The sequence below is a fragment of the Protopterus annectens genome, chromosome 4.part1, assembly GCF_019279795.1.
Source record: "Protopterus annectens isolate FY-2018-M chromosome 4.part1, PAN1.0, whole genome shotgun sequence".
Lineage (NCBI taxonomy): Eukaryota > Metazoa > Chordata > Ceratodontiformes > Protopteridae > Protopterus > Protopterus annectens.
Window position 1 is genome coordinate 668,273,037 of NC_056734.1, and position 26,104 is coordinate 668,299,140.

The window sequence follows — 26,104 nt, forward strand, 5'->3', positions numbered from 1 at the left end:
TGTCAAGAATCTCAATGGCAACACACAGATCTGCTCTGAGTTACAGCACAATGCCACTAACTATACAGAACCAACTGATATTGCCAACATCCTGGCAGATAGGTTCAGTGCTAACTTTACACCCCCCACCCTTAAAGGGCCCATCTCTATACCAGAAGAATGCAAAGTTCCTGTAATCATGGCTGTACAGGTAAAAACCACACTCTCCAAAGCCAAGAACACAACATCCATGGGACCTGACAACATCCCAGGCTGCGTTCTACATGAACTACAGAATGAACTGGCACCCCACCTAAGCACCATGTTCAGTCATAGCCTCACCTCAGGCTTTGTGCCAACTGAATGTTTCACAGCGATGGTTATCCCACTCCACAAAGGGGGAGCCACCACAGACCCTGGGAACTACTGCCCCATTAGCCTAATGAGCCTCGTCTGCAAGGCCATGGAACGTATCATCATGGAACTTATAAACAAAGATATTGGTAATCTCCAAACTCTGGACCCCACCCAGTTCGGTTTTGTAAAAAGCAGATCATGTCTCCTAAACCTGATTGACTTCTTTGACACAGTCACCAAAGCCGTAGATGAGTGTAAGGTGGTTCACACAGCCTGTCTAGATCTCGCCTAGGCTTTTGGCACCATCCCCCACTCTGGAATTATAGATAAACTCACTAAACTAGGTATAAATCCCTATGTCACAAGATGGGTTGCCAACTGGCTCACTGACAGAACCCACACTGTGAAAGTAGCAGACTCCAAATCTGACTTCAGACCAGTGGCAAGTGGAGTACCACAGGGTTCAGTCCTGGGTCCTCTCCTGTTTGGTATCTACTTTTCTGAAGTACAGGCTAACACAGAAGGTCTTTGGCTAATGAAGTTCACAGATGACAGCAAACTAGGAGCCATAATTGAAACTCCTAACGATGTGGACATCTTACAAAAGGGCCTCACTGAGACAGATGCCTGGTGTGAAAGCCATGGCCTCATCCTCAATGCCAAAAAATGCATTGCCATCCCCTTTGGTAAAATCTCTGTACCCATGAACTACCACATAGGTGGTAGTCTACTTAACACCGAAAGTGTGATAAGAAACCTTGGGACACAGGCGGACAGTAGACTCTCCTTTAATAATCACATCACCACAGTAGTCAGGAAATCCTTCTACATGGCACACCTCATCACAAAAGGTTTCTCATCCAAGAAAAAAGAGGTCATTGTTCCCCTCTACTCATCACTCATTAGACCCATTATAGAGTACAACACCCCTTTTGGTATGTACCTCACAAGACAGCTACAACAACTGGAAAGGCCGCAGAAATACCTCACAAAGGGGATTAATGGCTTCAAACATATGCCCTATGCAGACCATCTAAAAAAACTCCAGCTTTACTCCTTCGCATATTACCTACTCAGAGGCAATCTCTGCCTAACATACAAAGCTATGTCAAACCCAGAGCTGATGGACATGCTCCACTTAAAGAAATCCTAATCCCTCCAAGCTACACGCTCTAGGGACCTTGTCACCACAATAAACAGAACATGCTGGAGGGATAGATTCCTGTCCCAGACACTTCCCATACCCTGGAACAAACTACCTATCCATATCAAACAAAGCTCCTCATTAGCACTCTTCAAAAAAATCTTGATGATTGGACGTAAAATAGGAAATTCACCCCAGAGATCACCTCTGTGGCTCTGCTCGACAGGGGCACAGGAAAATAATTTTCTTGGGTGACGAAAGCCAGAGTACCTTTTTGGCTAGGCTTGTATAGGCCCTACGGCCGATAGCCTAGTACCTACCTATGAACATATATGACCACAGGCACCATTAATGGGAGTGAGGGGCCTCAATCGTCTTGTACATATTGATATTATCCCCCCTCCCCCACAGGCAAACAGGTCTGCCTGCCAATACAGTACAAGCTGTTGCAAGTCCCATAACCAGGACCTGACACAACATGGGCACAAGATGTTAACAGTAATCCATCCCACCTGTACCAGGCTGGTATCAATAACATATCATGCAGTACAGTCTGGCTACCATAGGGAATGTACAATGTGGAAGCAATAAACATTCCTAAAATGCATATACACACACATATATGCATATATATATATATATATATATATATATATATATATATATATATATATATATATATATATGGGTCCCATTCAAAATCCTGAAAGCTCAAAATCCTGAATCTCAAAATCCCGAACACAAAATCCTGAAAGCTCAAAATCCTGAAAACACAAAATCCTGAAACTCAAAATCCTGAAAACACAAATAATGCTAATATGCCAATACAAAGACACTAATATCTACTGACTGACTTTAACCCTAACCCTAACCCTAAGGTCCGTCACTATCGCACACTCACCTGACCCGCGCCCTAACCCTAACTCACTTAAACCGCCCCTAACCCTACTTTTTGTCACTACTGCATACATGCCTAACCTGCGCCCTAACCCTAACTCACTTAAACCGCCCTAACCTAACATAAAACCAACCGCACACTTACCTGAAGCCAACGCATGACCTAACACCACAGGGCTAACAATAGCAAAGCCACAATGACGTCAGTATGTCTATTTTGTGTTTTCAGGATTTTGAGTTTCAGGATTTTGTGTTTTCAGGATTTTGAGCTTTCAGGATTTTGTGTTCGGGATTTTGAGATTCAGGATTTTGAGCTTTCAGGATTTTGAATGGGACCCATATATATATATATATATATATATATATATATATATATATATATATATGTAACTATGGATTCACTTTAGAAGATCGAATTCCCAAAATCTCGAACCTCATATGGTCGAGACCAAAAGATAGAGTTTTGGAAACTCGAACTTCTAAAATGAAACACAAAAAAAAAAAAAAAAGTCAAACATTGCTTTTGCACCCTCCATGTGGGGGGCTGTGCCCCCCACACCCCCCCTACTTAAATATACCAACTCCGAGATCGCGCTATAGTGGGGAAAAGGGAAATCTCCCATATTGCGCTATATGCGGAAGCGCAAAACGGGAGATTTCCCACTTCCTGTCAACACCACAAAAAAGATAACATTACGTACACACGGAGCATACAAGAAGCCTTGCCTCTGTGTGCACGTAACGTTTTAAGGTAAGTAAAGTGTTATTTTTTTAAATCTTTACATATTCGATATACTGAAATGTCGATCATATGGTCTTGACCATATGACATTCGAGATTTCAGTATTTCGATTATGTAAAGTGCTTCCGTAACTACACATACACACACACAGAGATATGTATAGGAAAATACATATTTGGAGGGTGCACACTATACAGAACAGCCAGTATGCCTACAGTTGCCACCTTAACAACTGGACACTGTATGAGTCACCGATACAAAAGACAATTGTTGCCTGAAACATATACCCACAGAGAGGTCAAAGGATATAACACCACACACAGGTTTGTATACATGAGAAAGCTTTATTTGTGTACTATTACACTTGCATATGCCATGTCATATAGCTGTTTGAGTCTGAAATACATATAAACAGACTAATGCAACTCTCAAACAGATCAATTAATACAGTATGCCAGAAAGCATAAGATATGTTGCTGTCCAGGCCAAGGCCTTCATGTAGTACAACAGTAAAGACAGACTGAGCCACAGGATAACAATTAATCAACAGTAAGTAATGCAGATGTATAGTCCAGCAGCCTCTATTTACGCTCTGTACACAATCCCTAGGGGGTAAAGTCTTTAGTTGGCACAATGGGATGTATCTGTTACATAGCAAGGCATTACTGAAACCATCACAATCACACTGAAAAACAGAACAGTCTGTATGGCAGGAAGCAGTAGGCCTGCATTTACCCAAGGTGAATTGTATGGTAATGTACATCCAGATACCTCAAGGCAGCTTACCCCTGATACTCCTCCCATGTTGTAACAGTCTAGGTTAGTTATGGTGCATCCCCCCATAGACTGACATACAGGGGCATATGCAACTGTTACATACACTGACCTCTGGACTGCATAAGGGCACATATGTATTGTGCAGATGAAGCCCATACATACATGTACCCATCCCCACAATATGTGTGGGGGCCACAACAGCAGTGGAATGATGGCAGGAATGGCAGCACGACATACTCACAGGTAACTACATAACAACCCCTGACAGCATGTCATATGGACAAAGCCTGGTATGTAGGTGGAGGACAGAGACTGGTACACAGGCCCATATGTGAAATAGTGTTGTCATACACTAAGCAAGTCACTGGTGTTACAGGATAGTCTGAAACATACCCTTAGTCAGGAACATGAAGTCAGAAACACAAATGGATGTAGCCATGTACTGATAACAATCAAGACACATACAGCCAGTGATATATCTGACACAAGAACTGTGTGGTGGACAAACAAAACATAACACGCACACCTCTGGCCATCAAGTGGATAGGCACACAGTTGAGAGCTATGCAGACAGACTGCAGTCCATGTTAAACTAGTATGTACACACAAACCCTGTAACACTGGTGCTATACAATGCATACAACAACACTATTCACACTCTCTTTGTAGTTCTGGAACCTCATACAAATATGTAGCTGGCCTGAGTGTGCAAGTTCTCTTGTAAGAGGTATTGATACTGCTGTCTGCAACACTGCTGGCCACACACAGGAAGGATGTCCGCCATACAGAAAAGGTAAAGGGACCACGCCCACATGATGTAGGGATTTATAGTAGTGGGTTGCCATGACAGTGGTAATTGGAAGTACTACACAGCATGATGCATGCAGGTAGCAAGTGGAGGACACTGACTGGTGCAGAGCCCATCACCTGATCGTGTGCATCACCTACAAAAGCCATGCTGCAATTTATTCCAAGCAGCACAATCCATTTACTGGAAAGAGAGAGAGACAGAGAGAAAAAGATAAAACAGAAAACAGATCCAGAACCAAAACCAGAACCACAACCAAACCAAAAACAGAAACAAAGGAAGCAGGCTAAGGTCATAGTTAAGGTGAGAAAAAAAAACCTCCTACAAGGACACCATCCACAACAGACATCATGCCCACAACAGGTTTGTGAAGTATATATGCATGTAATTGACTGTAGTACTTGGTCGGTAATACTGGGGAAGATGATGTGGAATGATAAATATGTGCCATCAAGTGTTGCTGTTGTAATGATCTTCAGCTGAACAACTGCTATGGACATTAGAGTCTGTCCCTGTGGGTAGTGGGCCATACCCATCAGCTGTGCAAAGCAGCACTGACTGACAAGATGTAAGCCAATATAGTGTGTGTTGTGTAATGAAAAGGATGAATATTACTGTGGCCAATAGCTGGTGGTGGAAGTAATGCCATAATGATGGACACGTGGGTTCTAGAGCCCACCACTTGCAGGACACTCAGGTTAACATGTATTGTAGCATGCTGAAATGCCATAGGTGTGTAATAGGCCTACCTGTAATCTGGCCCTATATATAACCCCCTAATGTTAGGCTGTGTCCATATGTGGCACCTGTCTGTGTTGTAGCAAGGCAGAACAGTGCAGCTGTGCAGGAAGGAGAGTTAGAGATTGTGGACCTGATGTCTAAATGTATCCCATATATAGGTATGTATATGTGTACACACACACACAAACACACACATATATATATATATATATATATATATATATATATATATATATATATATATATATATATACATATATCTGCATGTATGTTTACAGATATACAGATACCCATATGTAGACACATGTATATATATATATATATATATATATATATATATATATATATATATATATATATATATATATATAAACACATATATATAAACAAACAATATATATCTACACACACACACATATATAATATATTTATATGCATATGTCTACATATATACAAACACAGACACATATATGTATGTAAATACATGTCCCCTATATTACCACCACAGTGCTGCATGCCACGTGTGAGGGAAAAGCACACATTGCAATACACACAGATATATACAGCTGTAAGTGTGTGCAGCATGGATGGGTATGTCACATGTGAGCCTCTTGTTGGAACCACATTGCCTTTATCTGTGAAGTAGGGAATGGGAATATGGGGAAAGATAACAGGTATATTTGCAGAGGTGGTTCAGGCTGGTAGATATAGAGGACAGCATACATGGGTGGTATATGACACATGTGGTGGGTAAACACCCTGGATGGTGTGTGTGGTCTGAAATGTGGAATCCCCATGGGCCCCCATATGGAAACAATGGAAACAAGGCTCCCACCCATTGCTACTCACAGCAGCAGTCCATGGCCTTGAAGGTGCCTGGCCCTGAGGCTGAGCAGGAGGAGCATGTGGACCCTGTGAATGTGTACTGGGTATTTTAAGGTGCTGTAGCAAATCCCACAAGTGTCTGTGGAGCCCCCTATGGAACAGACCCTGGACCTGACCTCGGGTGACAAGATCATCTCTGTGTGTGCCCTGGGGGGGAGGTAACATCCCCTGAGGTGGTTCCACCTGAAGGTAGTGCTGGACCAGTAGATGAGGAGGCCCCAGGGTGGGTCCCACATGTGATGTGGCCTGGTAACATGGCCAGATGAGGTTGGAGAGGTGGTTTTGCTGGCAATTATTCCCTAAACATGCTATTGTGTTACTGTTATAGAGCATATGTGGGTAGTTATAGTCTACACAATCCCGGAACATGTCCAACACCATGCATAGATATCCCCAATAACACAGAATGACAGATGTGTAGCAATCACATAGCAAGCATACCACATGCATATATGGAACCATAGTGGCCCTGACAATGGCATGCAGGTGAAATAGTCTGTAACAGGCCAGCAATGATAGTGTCCACACAGGGAACATGGCAACAAACACATAGCACAAAGTGTGGTACAATACAATATATGTCCCACTGGTAGGTAAGCTGTAGCCAAGGGAGCCCGCAGGATTTTTTGCAGGGGGGTGCAAACCTGGAGTACCGCCCCCAACACCACCCCCTTCAAACCACCGCCCCCAACCTGACCCCCTTCAACACCCCCACACACACACACACAGCCATTCCAGTATCCCATTACTTGGCTATTTCTCCCCAGTTGCCATAAACACTGTTCAAAACTCTGTATGCATACTGTTTTATGCATCACTTCTACAATAATTACAGATACTTGGTTTTAATTTACAACTTTTATTTCAAATTTTAGGGGCTCAGGGCCAATAGCCTAGCAACCTCCTGTTTTATAGCAAAAACACTGATAGACATTTGCTAAACTTAAACAAAGCAATAATCTTACAATGAAAACAGATTTAGCATTAAATCTTCTCTACCTTTGAAACTCGCATGCACTGAAACAGCATTGAAACCCACATTCAAAGAAAATGCATCTGGCCAGTGGCAGGTTAAGTTTGCCTTTGGACTGTTTTCAAATCATAGGCCCCTTGCACACATTTCAAAACCATGCATAACTGCTTTGATTCACCTTCCTGATTGTATTAATTATAATATATAATAATTGAATTAGATCCCCTGTTAATACAGCACCACTAAGAGTGTGTTTTATAGTTTTGAAGATTTTTTCCAGTAAGCAATAAAACAAAACATATGAACCAATAATGACAAATTGCCCAATTCAGAACATTCAAGCAACCGCTACCCCAAAACAAAACATGTGCAACACATAGCTCACAAAGCCAGTGTGCCGAACAGTCACAGCCCTTAAGGCTAAACAACACACCTGATACACTTGTAATAGATGACTCTATCATCAGGCACACTGACGTCCCGCTCACCAGGCTGAACAAGAAGAAGGTCACGGTGAGCTGCCTGTTGGGCGCTAGGATCCGCCACATAACACAAGCACTCGGGTCACTCCAAGGCAAGTACAAATATGACTCAGTCATTGTCCATGCTGGTGTGAATGATCTGAGACGCACCTCCCTGGACTACATGAAAAGAGACATAGAGGAGCTCTCTGAGCATGTAGCCCAGGCCGGTATGACCCTGACCTTGAGTAGCATCTTACCCTCACCAAGAATGATGCCACAATATGAAGACAAGATGATCAATTTCAACAATTGGCTTAAGTATTGGTGTCATTCAAAGGGGATCCAATGCCTGTCAGCCTGGGATGACATGCTCGACAAGCCATGATGCTTTGCTAGGGACGGCTTGCACCTGTCACCCCTGGGCTTTCAGATATTGGCAAAGGCTCTTGCTACCCCATAGTGCCTTTTTTAGGCAAGGATCAAAAGACAAACCCACCTCCATAGGTATCACAAGGGATAAGAAACTAAGAGTAATGCTACTCAACGCCAAAAGTCTAAACCTCAAGATGCACGCACTCGAAACTCTCCTTAGCATGGAGAACATCGATATCTGTGCAGTAACAGAAACCTGGTTCAAGGCTCCCGAGAGCACCCCAGCACTACCAGGTTATACCTCATACCATGCTTTTCGGCCCCAAAACTTGGACCGAACCACAAAAGGAGGGGGAATATCAATATTCGTCAAAGATACTCACACTTCCAGGTTGGTGGCACAGCACGAAGCATCAGAGGCTATCCATGTGCAACTAACAGTGGGTAAAACTGCCTTCCAGTTTATAGCCTGCTACAGACCACTCTCCCAAACCAAGGAACCCCACTCAGCCTTCCTGAGAACACTGGAAAATATGAAGGTCTCTCCAAACACCATTATATTGGGCGACTTCAACTACCCAAACATAGACTGGGAGCATTACTCTAGCTCCAACACCCTAGCCCAAAGGTTCCTAGAATTTATAAACTCAAATGCTATGGAACAACTTGTTACCACTCCCACAAGAGGGGAAAACATACTGGACCTGATCATCACCAACATGGGGACTCTATGCTCCAGACCAGAAGTGTATCCCTCACTGGTAAGATCAGACCATAAACTAATCTCACTGGATATTCACATCCCAACTCCACCCCCTGCCCTGAAAACCACAGTGAAAAACTTTTCTAAAGCAAATTTCACACTCCTCAAAACCGAGGTGGAATCCTTCAAAGCCCCCGGGCCTGTGGAAAATACGGCCCAGACCACAGAATCCTTTATAAATGCATTCTATGAACACCTTCAGGAATGCATGGATCATGCAAACCCAAATAAAACCAAGACCCAATCCTCCAAAGGCAGACGTCCTGTCTGGTGGACCCCAGATATAAACAAACTATACAATAGAAGGAGGAAGCTACTACATGATAGAGCAAAATCCCAAAATGGGAAGGCATCTCTGATCAGTATTAAGAAAAAACTACGGGCACTCATAAAATCATCTAAGGCCAGCTTCGAGAGAAAAATTGCACAGGACACTAAGGATAATCACAAGGCTTTCTTTAGTTATGTTAGGAACCTGAGTGGGAATTCCTAGATATGCTCAGAATTAGTCCAAAATGACAAAAAATACACCGAACCCACAGACATTGCCAACATCCTAGCTGACAGGTTCAGCGCAAACTTCTCCCCCCCTCCCCACCAAAAGGGCAAATATCTATCCCAGCAGAGTGCTGCCCCCCTGACATCTCAGATGCTCAAGTAAGAGCTGCCATCTCCAAAGCAAAAAGCACAGCATCAATGGGACCAGACAGTGTCTCGGGCTGCGTCCTACATGAACTCCAAGAAGAGCTAAACCCAAACATAAAACTACTGTTCAGTCTCAGCCTTACTACAGGATATCTACCAAAAGAGTGGTGTACAGCAACAGTGGTCCCTCTCCACAAAGGTGGTGCCTCAACGGATCCTGGAAACTATCGCCCCATAAGCCTGACTAACGTGGTCTGCAAAGCTATGGAAAGGATCATCATGGACCTCATAAATAAAGATATTGGGGACCTACAGACACTGGATCCTACCCAGTTCAGCTTTGTTAAGGGCAGATCCTGCCTCTTAAACCTGGTTGATTTCTTTGAAACAGTCACCAAGGCCATTGACGAGCGGAAGGGGGTCCACACAGCCTACCTGGACCTCGCAAAAGCCTTCGATACAATACCCCACTCGGGCATTATAGATAAGCTCACCAGCTTAAATATAAACCCCTATGTCACTAGATGGGTTGCAAACTGGCTCAAGGACAGAACCCACATGGTTAGAATTGCTGGAGCCATGTCAGACTCCAAACCAGTTACAAGTGGCGTCCCACAAGGCTCAGTCCTGGGACCTCTCTTGTTTGGTATATATTTCTCGGAGGTACAGGCCAACACGGAAGGACTGTGGCTGACCAAGTTCGCAGATGACTGCAAACTGGGCACCATAATCGACTCTCCAGCCAACACAAGCATCCTCCAAAAGGGCCTCATAGAAACAGACAACTGGTGCCAGAGCCATGGCCTCAAGCAAAACGCCAAAAAGTGTATAGACATCCCCTTTGGCAAAAACAAAGTGCCCACAAATTACCACATAGGTGGTAATCCATTAAGTACAGAAGAAGTAATTAGGGACCTGGGGACCCAAGTTGATAGCAATCTCTCATTTGACAACCACGTGGCCAAAGTGGTTAGAAAAACATTTTATATAGCCCACCTAATCATGAAGGGATTCACATCTAGATCAGGGGAGGTCATCGTGCCTCTTTACTCATCCCTCATCAGGCCCATAATTGAGTACAATGCCCCTTTTGGGATGTACCTTACCAGACATCTGCAGCAACTGGAAAGACCCCAAAAGTACCTCACCAAGAGGTCAAAGGGCTCAAACAGATGCCATATGCTGCCCGGTTAAAGAAACTCCAGCTCTACTCAGTGGCATGCCGCCAGCTCAGAGATGATCTGTGCCTGACATATAAAGCCATGTCCAACCCGGAATTAATGGACAAGCTGCACCTCAGAAAATCCAAATCCCATCGAGCTACACGCTCGAGAGACTTGAACCTCAGCACTGAAATAAATAGGACATGCTGGAGGGACAGAGGCTCCCTTCACTCTGGAATAAAATCCCAGTCCAGGTTAGGCAGAGTCCCTCATTGACTCTCTTCAAGAGGAATCTTGATGATTTAATGGGAGATCATAGGTTTACCCCGGGTATCACTTCTGTGCCACTGTTAGATAGAGGCACAGTATACTAACCTCGAAAAAGGGCATAGCAAAATTAATTTAAAATGGGTGGTGAAAGCCAAACACACTCTGGCTAGGCTTATAAATGCCCTAGGGCAGATAGCCTAGTATGAACCTATGAACCTGTTTCAATCATAAAAGGCCACTTAAACATCTATCATTACAATCTACCAATATCAGTCAATATGCACAATCTCTGCAGAAGTAAAAGTCATCTGAATAATTTCACATTAAAGAGATCTGAAACTAATGGAGAGGTTGTTGCTAGAAAGCAGCATTATATTTCAGTGTTTCATCTACAAATTCAGTGCCTACTGCCCTTAAACAATAAATTGCCTATGTTACATTTAAAAAACAAGCTAAGCTTGTATATTGCAATAGGAATAAGTGGCAAAGGGAAACACAGGTTCATAGTTACTAGGCATCTCATCCAAAGGAGGACATACTCAGGACTGCAGCACTCCACCCCCTTAAAATACAAATCTACATGTGGTGGGAGTAGAACCTACAGCCCTCTACATCAAAATGCAAGTATGCTCCCTGCTGTGCTACTAAGACTGTTTTGAACTTCTGCACCACAACAGTGATACCATTTGCTAAACAAAGCAGTTGCACATTTTAAGCAGACTTAGCATGATCAGTAGTAAGCTTCTCTTCCCTTGAAGCTCACAATTCCTCGAAAATAAATTCCACCTGCTAACTCTAAATAGGGCATTTCACTCTCTCTCACACACACATACCTCAACCTCTGTGAAAAATCTGTACAGTTGAGAGGTATGACACACACATGCATCCCCCAACCTCCTTAGAAAGTGGATAGAACAAAATTGTTTGCATTAGTATGCATTTTCTGAGGATATGAAGTCTAAAACTCAACTTCAGTCTTCAATGATTTGCCAGAAAAACACAATTTTATGAGAAACAATCTGAAAATATGAGGCAACAATCTGGATAATTGTGAGGTATGAACCCCCCATATACTCCTGCCTCCCTCTTACACACACACACACACACACACACACACACACACACACACACACACACACACACACACCTCTCAATCTCTTTGCACAAGAAATCAGGACAAAGACTGTTACAATGCTGGGGACAAAGCCCAAAACTAGGGACACATTTATTTAGTAACTGTAATCCTTAGCTCATCCCAGTGATTTGTAAAAGAAAAAAAACACAGAATTTGAACAGAACAAAAATTTAAGGCAAAAATCTGGATATTCTGTGAAAATCTGTACAGATGAATGGTATCACACACACACACACACACACACACACACACACACACACACACACACACACACACACACACACACACACAAAATCTCCCTACCTCCTTAGAAAGTGTATAGAACAAGGTTTGCATTAGTATGCATTTTCTGAGGATATGAAGTCTAAAACTCAAATATCTGCCATTATTTTCTGACTTCAGTCCTCAATGATTTGTCAGAAAAAACAAAATTTTATGAGAAACAAATTGAAATTATGAGGCAAAAATCTGGATAATTGTGAGGTATGATGTCCCTCTTACACACACTCCTACCCCCTCTTACTACTAGATTCATGTCTGTACACAGCAATTTCAAATAGCGAATTCCCATACTTAACGTCTGTACACAACCATTTTCAAAGAGTGAATTCCCTACAGTGTAAGCAATAATGTCTGTACACAGCAATTTCAAACAGCGAATTCCCTTACTTAATGTCTGTACACAGCCATTTGAAATAGTGAATTCCCTACAGCGTAAGCAATAATATCTGTACACAGCAATTTCAAATAGTGAATTCCCTTACTTAATGCCTGTACACAGCAATTTCAAATAGCGAATTCCCTACCTGTAAACAGCAATTTCAAATAGCGCGCATTACTTGACACACGAAGCAATTTCAAATAGCGCGAGCGGACAGGACAAGAAGAATAGGACATCTGCATGCACAGACGTGATGTGACTGGACCAGCAAGCCATGGGACCGTTCTTCTTACAGAAGAACACTCAATACAATCATAGTTAAGAACAAATGCAGTAGTTAGATAAAGCGATAGTAGTACATGTTTAATGAAGTTTATTAAGTATATGAATGTTGTATGATTTATTAAATTTGGTCGAGAATTGATTGATGTGATACTGAGAGGGCTATTAAGGAATCCAACAATATTATTTTTAAAGTGAGTGTTTGTAAATTGTAATGTAAGGTTTATGAGTTCATTTGCAAACATTTGATTGTGAATAGCGCAAGTTTATTTACGTGCCTTTAAGAGAGGAATCTATCTGTATGAGTTTTTGTTATATTTTAATTGATGACATTGTATGGATTTTAACTGATACTAGTCTGCATGTTTTAAATGAAGTTTTAAAGTTTTATGGCAACTGTTACATTGTATGGTCTGAGGAAGTAGGCGAGTGCACCTGTGAAAGCGCTTACCAATAATAATGTGTTATAACCTAGTCGTGTTTCAGTACGAGTACGTGTTTTTTATTTTTACTCTTAAAAAAGTATATTTTGTGCAATTACAAGAAAATTAATTTCCCGGCCAGCCCATTCCAGGGGGGGTGCAAGTGCACCCCTTGCACCTGCCTGCGGGCGCCCTTGGCTGTAGCCATACCTATTGAGTTGTGTAAACAGTTTGTTGTCACTGATGTGGTGGGGGGGTGACAGTGATGTGCATTAAGAACTATGGTAACCTTGCTGTATGAGTTGCTCAGACCTGTTTCCAGGAATTGTGGCAGATGCAACCCTACCCCCACAGCAATAGTGATGGCAGTATGTGAACATCAGGGGATGTGCACATGTGTAGACCTTGTAATCATGCAGAGTTGGGGGACATGTGTAGGGCAGACTGAACATATACATCCTAGTATACCCTTGCCAGGAATAGTGACTGCTGTAGTACAATAACAATAGGTGCAACAAACCGTCATGATAAGGGCATGCACACATATGCACCCACGGAGTGTATGCATTGTGGTCAGCATCTGCACACTTAATGCATTTGTTAGACACTACATATGAATGTATAGGACATATGTCACATATCAGGCTCATGTACTGTTAATATATGCGGTGATGTGGTCCCATGGCAGATGAAGGAAGAGTGCATTATATCAATAAGGGTGTGTACACTCCCTTAGCCATGGTATGGTCTGACGGTTGTCAGTGTAATAGTATTGGATTGGTCATACATGCAATGCTGATGTTGAGATCTGTAAACCAGACATCAGGCATTCACAAATGACATCTGTCCACATACCATGCCAGGTATGTATCGCTGAAAAACATAGGAGCTGTGAGCATTAGAGTAGACATAACTGACACAGTACTACACATTCAGCAATGGGTTATACACCTGTGAGGTTTGGTGCACAGTACATGGCAGGGTGCAGAACAGGTACACAGCAATACCATGTACATGGGTGCAATGTTTTCCAGGGGAAGGGGCATCACCTACTAACACAGCCCATGCATCACACACATGTATACTGTTGCCAGCATGGATTGACTATAGCTGCACTGCATGCTGTTGAGTACCATATCTTATGCATGTTAACAGATGGGTAATGGGTGGACTGTGTGTACTATCTTTGTGCAACCTCACCTGTGAGTGCGTGTGTGTGTGGGGGGGTATTTTGTCTGTAAGTGCAATCTGGTGGAGTGGAGGGGGGTTGATGTATGTAGGATGTGTGTGTGCATGTGTGTATGTTTGTGTGGGTGTCCATGTATGCACATGTGTGATTGTGGGGTTGTTCATATGGCAGCACTTCCCTTTGGGATCGTGCAGTACATGGACATGGACTGACACATGAGACACCAGGCATACTTGTCTGATATGTAATCACAGGTCAGCTGATAGTATAATAAGGTCTGTAGCACGGAACATGCATTGGGAGGGAATGTAGACACCTGGTATAACCTTAATATTGCAATCAGCAGAGAGGTGAATGACAATCCACGTATGCAGCACTACAGATGCATTGGGGAGCTACTAGACAACACCAGGGAGTGTATCCATATATTACAGTTGTCACATGATAGCTTGATTGAGCAGAAGATTAGGCATGTACTGAGCAATACTTACACATGCCACTCCAGTGCATGACATTATGGAGTGAACATAGTAGCACCTAACATATAGGGGCCATGCTCACCATGTCAGGACATACACAGGGTGAACACTTATGACAGCAGTGAGGCCATGTAAAACCTACTCCACTAAGGTCAAGGAGGTAATGGAGTAACAGGTGTTGTGTTGTGACCACTCATCTAGGCATATAGAGGAATGATATGTTAATGAGTGGTATTAATGAGTGTATGTTACCAAGTGTGATGCAGGATGGGGAACTTATGTGAATAAACATGGGACTGTCTGTAAAATCAGGGACAGGTAGATATTAAGGTGGAATGTGTGTGTGTGTGTGTGTGTGTGTGTGTGTGTGTGTGTGTGTGTGTGTGTGTGTGTGTGTGTGTGTGTGTGTGTGTGTGTATATACAGTTATACAATGCTGCACAGGTTTAAAGTGTGTTTCTTGTTTCCTCCCACAGGTGGTGAGGTGGGTCAGGGTCCCTCCTGCATGCAATCTGATGTTGGTGTCCATATAGACACCAAAGATGATGATAGTACTGTTGAGGCACAGGTGGGGTTGTCAGGGGCCAAAACTGCACCATCAGTTTACATCCCCCTCTTAGCCACCCTAACCCCGCACACAGTTTCAGTGCCTATACATACCCCATCACCAGTGGCCATAGCAGAGGGACAGTTTGCAGTTGGTGGCAGTGCACAGGAGAGTGTGGTATCCATGCCTACTGTATCTGGTCACAGCAGGCATAGCCAGATGTCCAGCAGGGCACCACATAGGCAGATGTACCAGGGTGCTTGTGGTAAGGCCACAGGTCATCATGTCCCTGGCAGAAGCGCCACAACTGGTACCACCAGGTGCATGTTTCAGACTGTCATGGGGGTGCAGGCATGTATGGAACTGTACACCAGGCAGGGCCTGAGGCTGCAGAGGGCTGATCTTACATCTGCAAGCAACAACTTCCATGAACTGTCTGGTGCCCTCCATACTCATACCGGGGTCATGGCTAGATGGTTTGGTGAGATGGTGGGCCTCATCAACCATGGTTTGTCCATGCTTGAACATGTGGTGGGATTGCAGAGATGGACGAGTGGACATAGGCCAGCAACACCAACAGCTGGCGGTCACCGTGGATATGCTAGGACTCCAAGGTGCTCCCATTTTGGCAGTACCAGCCCCAGCACTGCAGGGGGGGGTGCTGTCAACACCACACCATAGCAGGCCACATGCACATGGCCTTTGCCAGTCCCAGGAGGGACCTGGTTCCAGTGGACATCTGTCATCATCAAGGGAGAGCAGCACATTGAGGCTTGTACCTGGACATTCCCATGGAACCCCTGGCAGGCACAGTCTGTGTGTCCATGGCAGGAGGCAGTGAACTGCACACCCTGCCAAGTATGGTCTGCAGCTGTCCAAAAAACTCCTGTATAGGGCAGCCACATAGCAGAACTGTGTGCATGCATACCCACACACTATATGAACACACCTAGGGCAACCCTGTACCTACACACACCACATCACCAAGCCCAGTTCAACTAATTACACCCCTCACCCACACACACCATGTCAAATGTATGGCCCACCCTCGGTCTCTGGCAAACCAACAACACACCCTGTGCATATGATGATACCTGTCCCACATCCCTTATCATCCATAACATCAATGCAGGGACAGGCTAATATGGTTCTGATGCACATGGTGACACTACTATAGTGTACCAATGTCCTGGAGTTTGACATGTTGTCAGGAGTAATGTTTAATGCATATATTGCAGGTAGTGTAGCTGTCCAGCAATGATGCATTATAGCTGTTAGTAACACTGGTTGATTGTGGTCTCCATAATGTTATCCATTTGTGTCATAAGTGTACCTGTATCAGTAGGAGGATGTTCTGCAGTCGTATTCCATAAGGGCTATGGCACTGTGGTGACACCATGGCTGTGACATATATGGGGTACAGTTGAAGACATGTCACAGGTTTGTGTAGCAGTTATTGCCTGTGCCACATTGACAGGTGACCTGCTGGGACATGTGTAATCGGCAACCTGATGTAGACCCATCCACATACATGCACACTCTTACTTGGCAACACTGGGACTAAACCCCTACCTTGGTATGTAGTGCTACTGAACTGTGTGGCTTTCATTGCCCACACCACACAGCGTTTAGAGTGAGGTGTGTTCCAGGTTACATGTTACATGCAAAACATCCCCAGACATGTACAGTATGGTATTGGGGAATGTAATGGTTGTATAAGGACAATACATAGTATGACATACCATCATATACACATTAACAGACACATAGCAGGCAGACACACATCCAAGAGACCTGGGCCTATCAGTGCTAACTAACTTGTCCAGGTGTCCAGTGTGTTACATGTAGGCTGCACACAGCACATGCATAAATGGGCTAGCTTTTGGTATCAGTTACCTGTATGGTTGCTGGTGACAGTGGTCACCATAAAGTGGTGCATGGGACATATACCGGGTGTACCATGGTGTAATGACAGTGTACACAGCACCCACATTCCACAGTGGATATTGTACTCACTGGAACCCATGATGACACTCTGACATACCCACCATCACACTTTGTTCATGACTGAAATACAACCCATTGCATATCCCAACAGTGGTACTACAGGGATATTCATCTAATGCACATGCCACAGGCATAGTAGGGTGTTGCATTGTCATGCCTCACCTATGGGCAGCAACAACACTATCTGTACTACTGTGTGGCAATGTGTATTGTAATAGGAGTATGTGGCTTTGGAATGCTGTACCCTACAGATATGCAGACATGCACACATACACACACTTGCCAGAACACAATGGGTATCCCATGGCTATTGACCCATTTGTACAACACTGTTGTGCTGGTACTGCAAGGCTCATGTAGCCATTAGGGAGAGGAGGGTAACAGGGCACATGTAATGTCCAATATAGCAGCAGCCACATCTGACTATGGCAATGGGTGTTGTGGTGGTTGTGAAGGCCCTCATGGTATTCCCAACTACAGGTGTACTAACACACAAACACTACTATCCTCAGTAATGCACATGTACACATGTGTCAGTACTGGGGTGCATCGCTGCAGGTGGTCATAGGTGTGTATCTGGCTATGGTCCAGGGAGAGATGGGTTGTGTAGGGGATGTGTGTACAGTGGTATCATGCCACCTGCCATGTGCCAGCAGGCAATCTATCGACAGACACCACTGTGGTGACCCCCAGGCTGAGAGTGACATGCATCAGCCAATCCTCTGGGTGTCTCCTGCAAATGGCAACTGAGATGATCCAGTTGACATGTATGCAACATGTATTACAACACATGGTTAGTGTCTGTGATGGAGACCTGTACCCAAGCATGTTCTGCTGTCTGTGGTAATGTAGTGGAGGTACCCATGGCATCTGGAGCATACAGGGTGTTGTCTCCTATATGTCCCAGTTATAACACAGCTGGGCAGACATCAGTGTCAGTCAAGCATAGGTTGCCTGCACGTATCCAAGCTGGATACCTGTCATATACACATCTGTGCAGGGACTGACAGACATCAGGTTGGCAAGTAGCTATGCAGTAGGATGAATGTGTTGACAGATAGACATTTGACAACAATATGTATGCCATTACTACATGTTGGAAGCCCTCACTGACATGTGCTGTACAGACGGTAGTCTACAGTTACATTCCACATGTCAGATCATTATCCAGTAGGGGATATATACTGTGACACAGCTCACACACCAGGAACATGACAGTGAGGCCTCAGTGTCCAGCTATGCTTGCAGGTGTGCTTGTTGTCAGTAATACATTTAGCAATCTGCACTTGCCTGGGAAAGCACTGTCAACAGTAGTACAGCCATGATACACTACATGCCAGTGTGACAGCACGTAACCTGGGTTACTACCCTTGTATGTAACACATTCACATGGATAACAGTGCTGTACAGGTCTTATATACTTGTGTGTCCCAGACATGACACTCACACCCCTTGCTACTGTAATGACAGCACATCGACGCATGTATTGTACATGGCATTACATACACTTATTACAGAAGTCATTACCCTGCTATGTTATCAGACTGGGATGTGAGCACTGATTACCAGGGCTGAGCCATGCTTAGCATGTGTCAGCATTGCTGCAATGTAACAGCTAAGCAGATTTGCTCACTGGTAAGCAAAGCCTACATGGTGTAAGTACCCGTACATTTAATCGTAGCTTAGCACTGCTTAGCTTCGCACAAACCGGTGCAAATCTGCTAAAAGCTGCTCAAAACTGCCTTAACAACTCTGCATCCAGCAGCCCATCAACAAAATAAACAGCACTTGCAAGTATTGAACCCAGGACCCTGTACACTATAATCACAGCAGTTACCCACTACGCCATGACAGCTGTGAAGACAGTTGTTGTTTTTCCAATATATTTGTCACTAGACATATTGAATAGTATTGAACAATTGCCTTGACTTCCACAATTGTGTAGTACTTGTTGTTGATATTACTGTTGCATCACATATGTTGCTATATCTAAATGTACACATATCAGATACATATGATGAGATACATCTGGGAAGGTATACACAACCGTAATGTTTACACATGACAGGAATATGGATATATACATATACATATGTTCATATATGTCTACATGTACATACACATGTATATTCATACATATGTATGTCTACACATCTGTATAGTGCATCGTATATATGGCCATTTGTAGATCTCTTTGTGTATATATATATATATATATATATATATATATATATATATATATATATATATATATATGTATGCACATGCTATGTGTACAGATATACCTATTTATGTTGATGTATAATATCCATAACTATATGTGCATATGTATCTATATATCTGTATATGTGTAGACATATATTGCTGTGTATATGTATATATGTGAGTGTTTTTATGTATGTATATATATATATATATATATATATATATATATATATGGGTCTACTACTAATGCCCGAAACGACGATTCCCCGACGGAAAACTCACCGACGCCAGATGACCGACAGGTAAGTGTACCGACAGGGTGATTTGCCGACAGCGGAAAGACCGACAAGGGAATGTGCGATCGCGACGCGGTAAGTGTGCGATGGTGACGGAGTTAGGAGCGGTCAGGTAAGTGCTCGAGATTGTGGGATGTCGGGTTAGGCTGTGGGAAAGGTGAGTGTGTGTTCGTGTCGGAGGTATGGTTTGGGTAAGGTAAGTGTGTGCTAGTGAGGGACTGTAGTTTAGGGACGGGTTAAGTGAGTTAGGGTTAGGGTGCAGGTAGGTGATGTGTGCGTTAGTGTCGGAGCTTGGGCTAGGGGTGGGTTAAGTGAGTTAGGGTTAGAGTGCAGGTAGGTGAAGTGTGCGTTAGTGTCGGAGCTTGGGCTAGGGGTGGGTTAAGTGAGTTAGGGTTAGGGTGCAGGTAGGTGATGTGTGCGTTAGTGTCGGAGCTTGGGCTAGGGGTGGGTTAAGTGAGTTAGGGTTAGGGTGCAGGTAGGTGAAGTGTGCGATAGTGTCGGACCTTAGGGTTAGGGTTTGGGTCAGGGCTAGTGTGTATGCTATGTAGTGTCGTGTGTTGTTTACGTTCCGTGTGTCGGTGTAATGGTGTTCGGTGTAATGGTGTTCGGTGTTTTGCGTTGTCGGGTTTGTGTGATGTCGGTCATCTGGGGGAGTTTTCCGTCGGGGAATCGTTGTCGGTAATTAGTAGTAGACCCATATACATATATATATATATATATATATATATATATATATATATATATATATACATATATCCATATATGTATGTAGATATGTATATGTATATATATATATATGTATGTATATATATATATATATATATATATATATATATATATATATATATATATACACATATATGTTTACCATATGTCCAGAACATAGAGTGGAGTCCTACCACCGTACCAATAGTCCAATCTCTTAGTGCAAGGGGGTGTCATGTATGTATTGCAGGTATATATGTAGACTGTTGGTACTGTAACAGGGGTTGTCTTAACAGACATGTGTGTGGGAGGTCACATCTGCTTTTGACATGTGTGGCAATGGCTATTGACAGACATCCTAAGGACATCATAGTACAGTACCACTGCTAGCACAGTAATGATCCTGTGGACTACAGCAGTGACATGACCAATATATGTGGACAGTCTGGCACTCTGTGATCAGTCCAGAGGTTTACACAAATCCCCTTCATGTGAGACATGTGGGCCACACCTCACAATGTGGATGTTAATTGCCATGTACATGGGTATATCACGTAAATACTGGACTACATATGCCCACACAGTTTATGCATTCACACACGACAGTCTTTCCTGACACATAATACCTGGTGGTGCAGTGGTCACATGGCCACATACTACCCAATAGTTAGTGACATACAAATGTACAGAATCCTACTGCTTTGTCAGAAATACACAACAGTTATGGTGGCCTGGCAAAAGTATGTCTTGAAAATAACTGGACACAACAGCACACTGGGTAATTACACTAGGCTGCTAGGCATGTCACAAAGCACTGTGCAAACTACAGGCAGACTGTCACAACACTGGACTACATTTTTTTATGTAGGAATACACATGTACCTGCAATTATAGCAGGCTCTACACACATGTCAAAGCACAGAGTAACAAGACACCTGTTAGAAAGTGCATACCCACAACCAATGTAAACACAGCCACAGCCACATATGGTATGCAAGCTTAATATGACACTATATGGACTGTCTGATAAACACCATCCTCATATATGCCACTCACACACTAACCCTACATACACTGGGTCATGACACAGTGTGGTCCGATGCCTGTCTATGGTATGGGACACATGTGTGTCTGGCCCTACAGACATGTGAGCCAATAGGGTACCATACACTGGAGCAGCATGTAACATCAAATAGAACAGGACCAAGAACAATGGCATCTACCACAGTCTGTGCACAGCCCAAGGTACATATGCGCAATACACATACTGTCGATAATCACCATAAGTACACAGACCCCAGTACACAACCACAGAATGCCCAAGTTATGTCCTCAGAAACAACCCCTACTATACATAACATGTCTAGCAGTCTGATATCTGACTGGCTTATCAGGTATGATGTCAATAAATAATGGTGTACAGAACATATGCACCTTTTACTGCATGGCAACTGTACAAAGGTTGACAAACTTGTGGCTGGAGCTACAAACACTGGTCCAATATTGGCATGTTGCTGTGACAACCTCATACATTTACAGTCATACCAGAGTTTGTTGTGACATATGTCCTATGAGGGATATGAAGTCAGTAACTCTCATGGCTGTCACCATGTACTGACTGCAATCCTCACACTATGTTACTGCAGTTTTCAGATAGGTGTTCTGTGAGTAACACAAGAAACAAAAGGATCCACACACTGCCCAGTCTGCAGATAACCCTACAGATGGGGATTTCCTCAAACACATAACACTGTCTTGACAGGTATTAAATCATGTAGACCAGACATATCCACACACACCCTGTTAAACCGACATTACTCCAAATGCAGAAGAGCAACACTTACATTCTGTAGTCATGTCTGGCACATCCCCCTCCTGTCTGTTGGCCTGCTTCCACAGCGTATGGTGTTAGAGGTAAATCCCAATACCATCTGTGATGCTGTTTGACAAACACCAGATTTAGGTCCTGCTCGCATTCCACTTATGCTGACTTGTGCAGGGACATCAACTGTTTCTCAATACATCATTCCTATGACCTTTGTGATCTGCAAGTGTTTGGCCAGACGACATTGGTATTCCCTACTACAAGCCCAGATAATGTGATGCAAACCTGTATGTACAAATCCAAGGGTATGTCCATTTCCTGGTTACACATTATACACTGTCTGTCTGGGGTACTTTCCCCTGTGTACTGCTTGTATATCCGGCCCAACAGTCATGCCATGTCCATCTTTCACATGGTGACACATATTACCTCCATACATTTACAATGGCTTACTGCTAGAATGTGTTATACTGGGGAGCATTGTGTTTGGCACTGTAGTTGTGAGGACTTGCCCCTGTCATTAGCAGTACTGGACAATGGCCACCAGTTCAAACCTCACCATGCATACATACTGACCACTCTCACACAATATGAATCACACACCAACCTAACACATGCATACCTGCGTATTGTACAGATGCTACAATCTATCCTGCTACCTTGGCCACCTGAGGTCATCTGTGTTCCACTGATATTATAACTACACATACATGTTACTACATTTCTACATCAGATTGGAGGGGGGCACACCTGACTGTTACTACATTTCTACATAGGATGGGGGGGCACACCTGACTGTTTCCACATTTCTACATAGGATTGGGGGGGCAAACCTGACTGTTACAAAGTGTCTACATCAGATTGGGGTGGGCACACCAGACTGTTACTACATTTCTACATAGGATTGGGGGGCACCTGACTGTTAATACATTTCTACATAGGATTGGAGGGGGCACACCTGGCACTTGTACACATTTGCTATGACTATACTGGTATGTCAGGTACTCCATTTCATTCTGTAGTCTATCCTATCATGCTGACTAGAGGCATATCAGTGTACTACAGGGCTTAGGTTTGCCTTTACCTACATATCAGTTTCTGACTTCTTACCCTTCAGAACTAACATCCCACAGCCTGAAATGATGTAGTGTGTCTGTGTAGACCCGGGAGGGGGGGGGAGTTTACCCATAGCAATCATTCAGAGGCCTTCGCACAGCCTTTGTTTGTGTTTGTCTACATCTGTCCTGCTGGCTGAGAATGCTGTTGAGTATGTGAACCTCCCTGACTGGCATGTGTGTGTCATATCAACACACATGTGGCCCAGTACATTTCCTGCAGTGGGTTTTGTCACCATGTGTAGTACTGGCTACTGTGGTGACACCAGCATTTGTTACAGATCTCATGCTGTCACTATAGGTGTCTACTATTTGCTGGCATCCCATTCAGCCATGCGATTCCCTTGCATGCTCACATCCATACTATAAATACAAGTAACAACATATACTACTCCATTCGGCAGCTGGTAGGAAGAGTGACTTACCTTGTGGGTGTGCCAGTATTGAGGATGGTGCTGGAGGGCTGCCTATGTCAGATGCACATAGCACAGGTAGTGTCATGTTTGGCATCCCTTTTACTGTATGTGCGAGTCAGAGAGAGGTGTTATTCCCTGGGTCCCTACTGTATCAGTGTAAAGGTGTTGCCTTTTTGCCAAGGCCAGGGCCTACTGGGCATGCCTCCTTTTGCCTACTGGGGCAGGCTCAGGTTGTTCCTCCCATGAGTCACTCTGTGCCTGTGCAGGCCTTGGCAATAGTGGGGGGCTGTGTAGCCCTACCCCTTGTTGTTCCTGCTGCAGCTGTTTCTGCAGGATCATATTGTGTAGCATGGCACATACAATGACAATTTGGGTACACGTAGCTGGAGAGTACTGCAAGGCTCCACCGGATGTGTCCAGACACTGGAACCATAACTTGAGCATCCCAAACACACTCTCTATTATAATGCTGGCCTGTGCATGTGCCTCATTATGGAGTTCTTGTTTGGGTGTGTATGCATTTCTGATGGGTGTCATCAGCCACGGCTCCAGTGCGTAACCGGCATCCCCCACTAGGTGACCATAAGGGATGTCCCCATTGGCAAATCTCTGGTACAGCTGTGTCAGATGCCAGATGTGGGAATCATGATACCTTCCAGGGCAGCCAGCACACACATTCATTATAATGCCCTGGGCATCGCACACAACCTGGCAGTTGAAGGGGGGAAGCTGTTGCAGTTGATGTAGACCCTACCCCGCTCACTAGGTGGTGCTTTGATGCATATGTGCATGCAGTCTATAGCACCCACTACCTCAGGGTATTCTGCTATTTGGTGGAAGAGATGCATATTGCTGGCCAATGCCTCACAGGTGTTGGGGAAATATACGTGCTCACCGGCATGTGCTGACATGGCATCCAGGAAGTGGTGAAGTACCCTGGATGCTGATGCCTGTGAGATCCCCATGATATCCCCAGTTGCCTTTTGGAAGGTACCGGTGGCTAGTATTCTTAGGCCTACACATACCTTGGTATCCACTAGGATGGGTTCCGCTCTGTTAGTTCTGTGTGTCAGGCATGGCCGGCACAGCTCAACAATTTGCTGTAATAGGTCCCTGTCCACTCTATAGTGCTCCACTATCTCCAGCTCATGTAGCCCCTGGTAGGTTACCCTGGGTCTGTACACTCTTCTTCGTCTCCTCACTGTGGGTTGGTTGACAGCATTCTTATCCTCACCACCCTCAGCCTCTTCCACATGTTGATGTATGATAGCTGCTGCAGCCCCTTTCATTTTGTTGTTTTCGTTTGTTAAAATTTCCCTGCTTGTATACACCGGTGGTGTAGAGTATGTGGGAAAAATCAGAGGGAAAGGTGTTTGCATAGTTTATAATAGTGTTCTGGGCTTGGCTGCTACCTATGTAATTGGCTGATTCTGATACATTTCACCTGTCAGCTATGCTAGTTCTCCTAGATTACCTTCCTACTGCTGTTTTTCCTTCCCCTTGCCTTCCTGTTTAAGCCCGGGGGCGCACCGTGCAAACAGAGTGCTGAAATGTGCACAGAGCTGCTATTTCCTGGTTTACTTTGTTTTTTCTTTAAAACCTGGTGCATGGCACGCACAACTGCTTAGGCAATATAAAGAGTGCTAGGCAGTCTTAGACACACACCCTCGCTTAGCTCTGCTAAGCTAAGAGCAAACCTGAGCCGCAGGGCTCCACTCCAATTACAGTCTGCCTGACACACCCCCTATGATGTCAGCTAACTCCTAGGCTTGCACCAAGCTATTCCTGCACTTACACTGTTGGGTGCTGACTAACATTGAGGGGAAATCTGGGATTCAGTA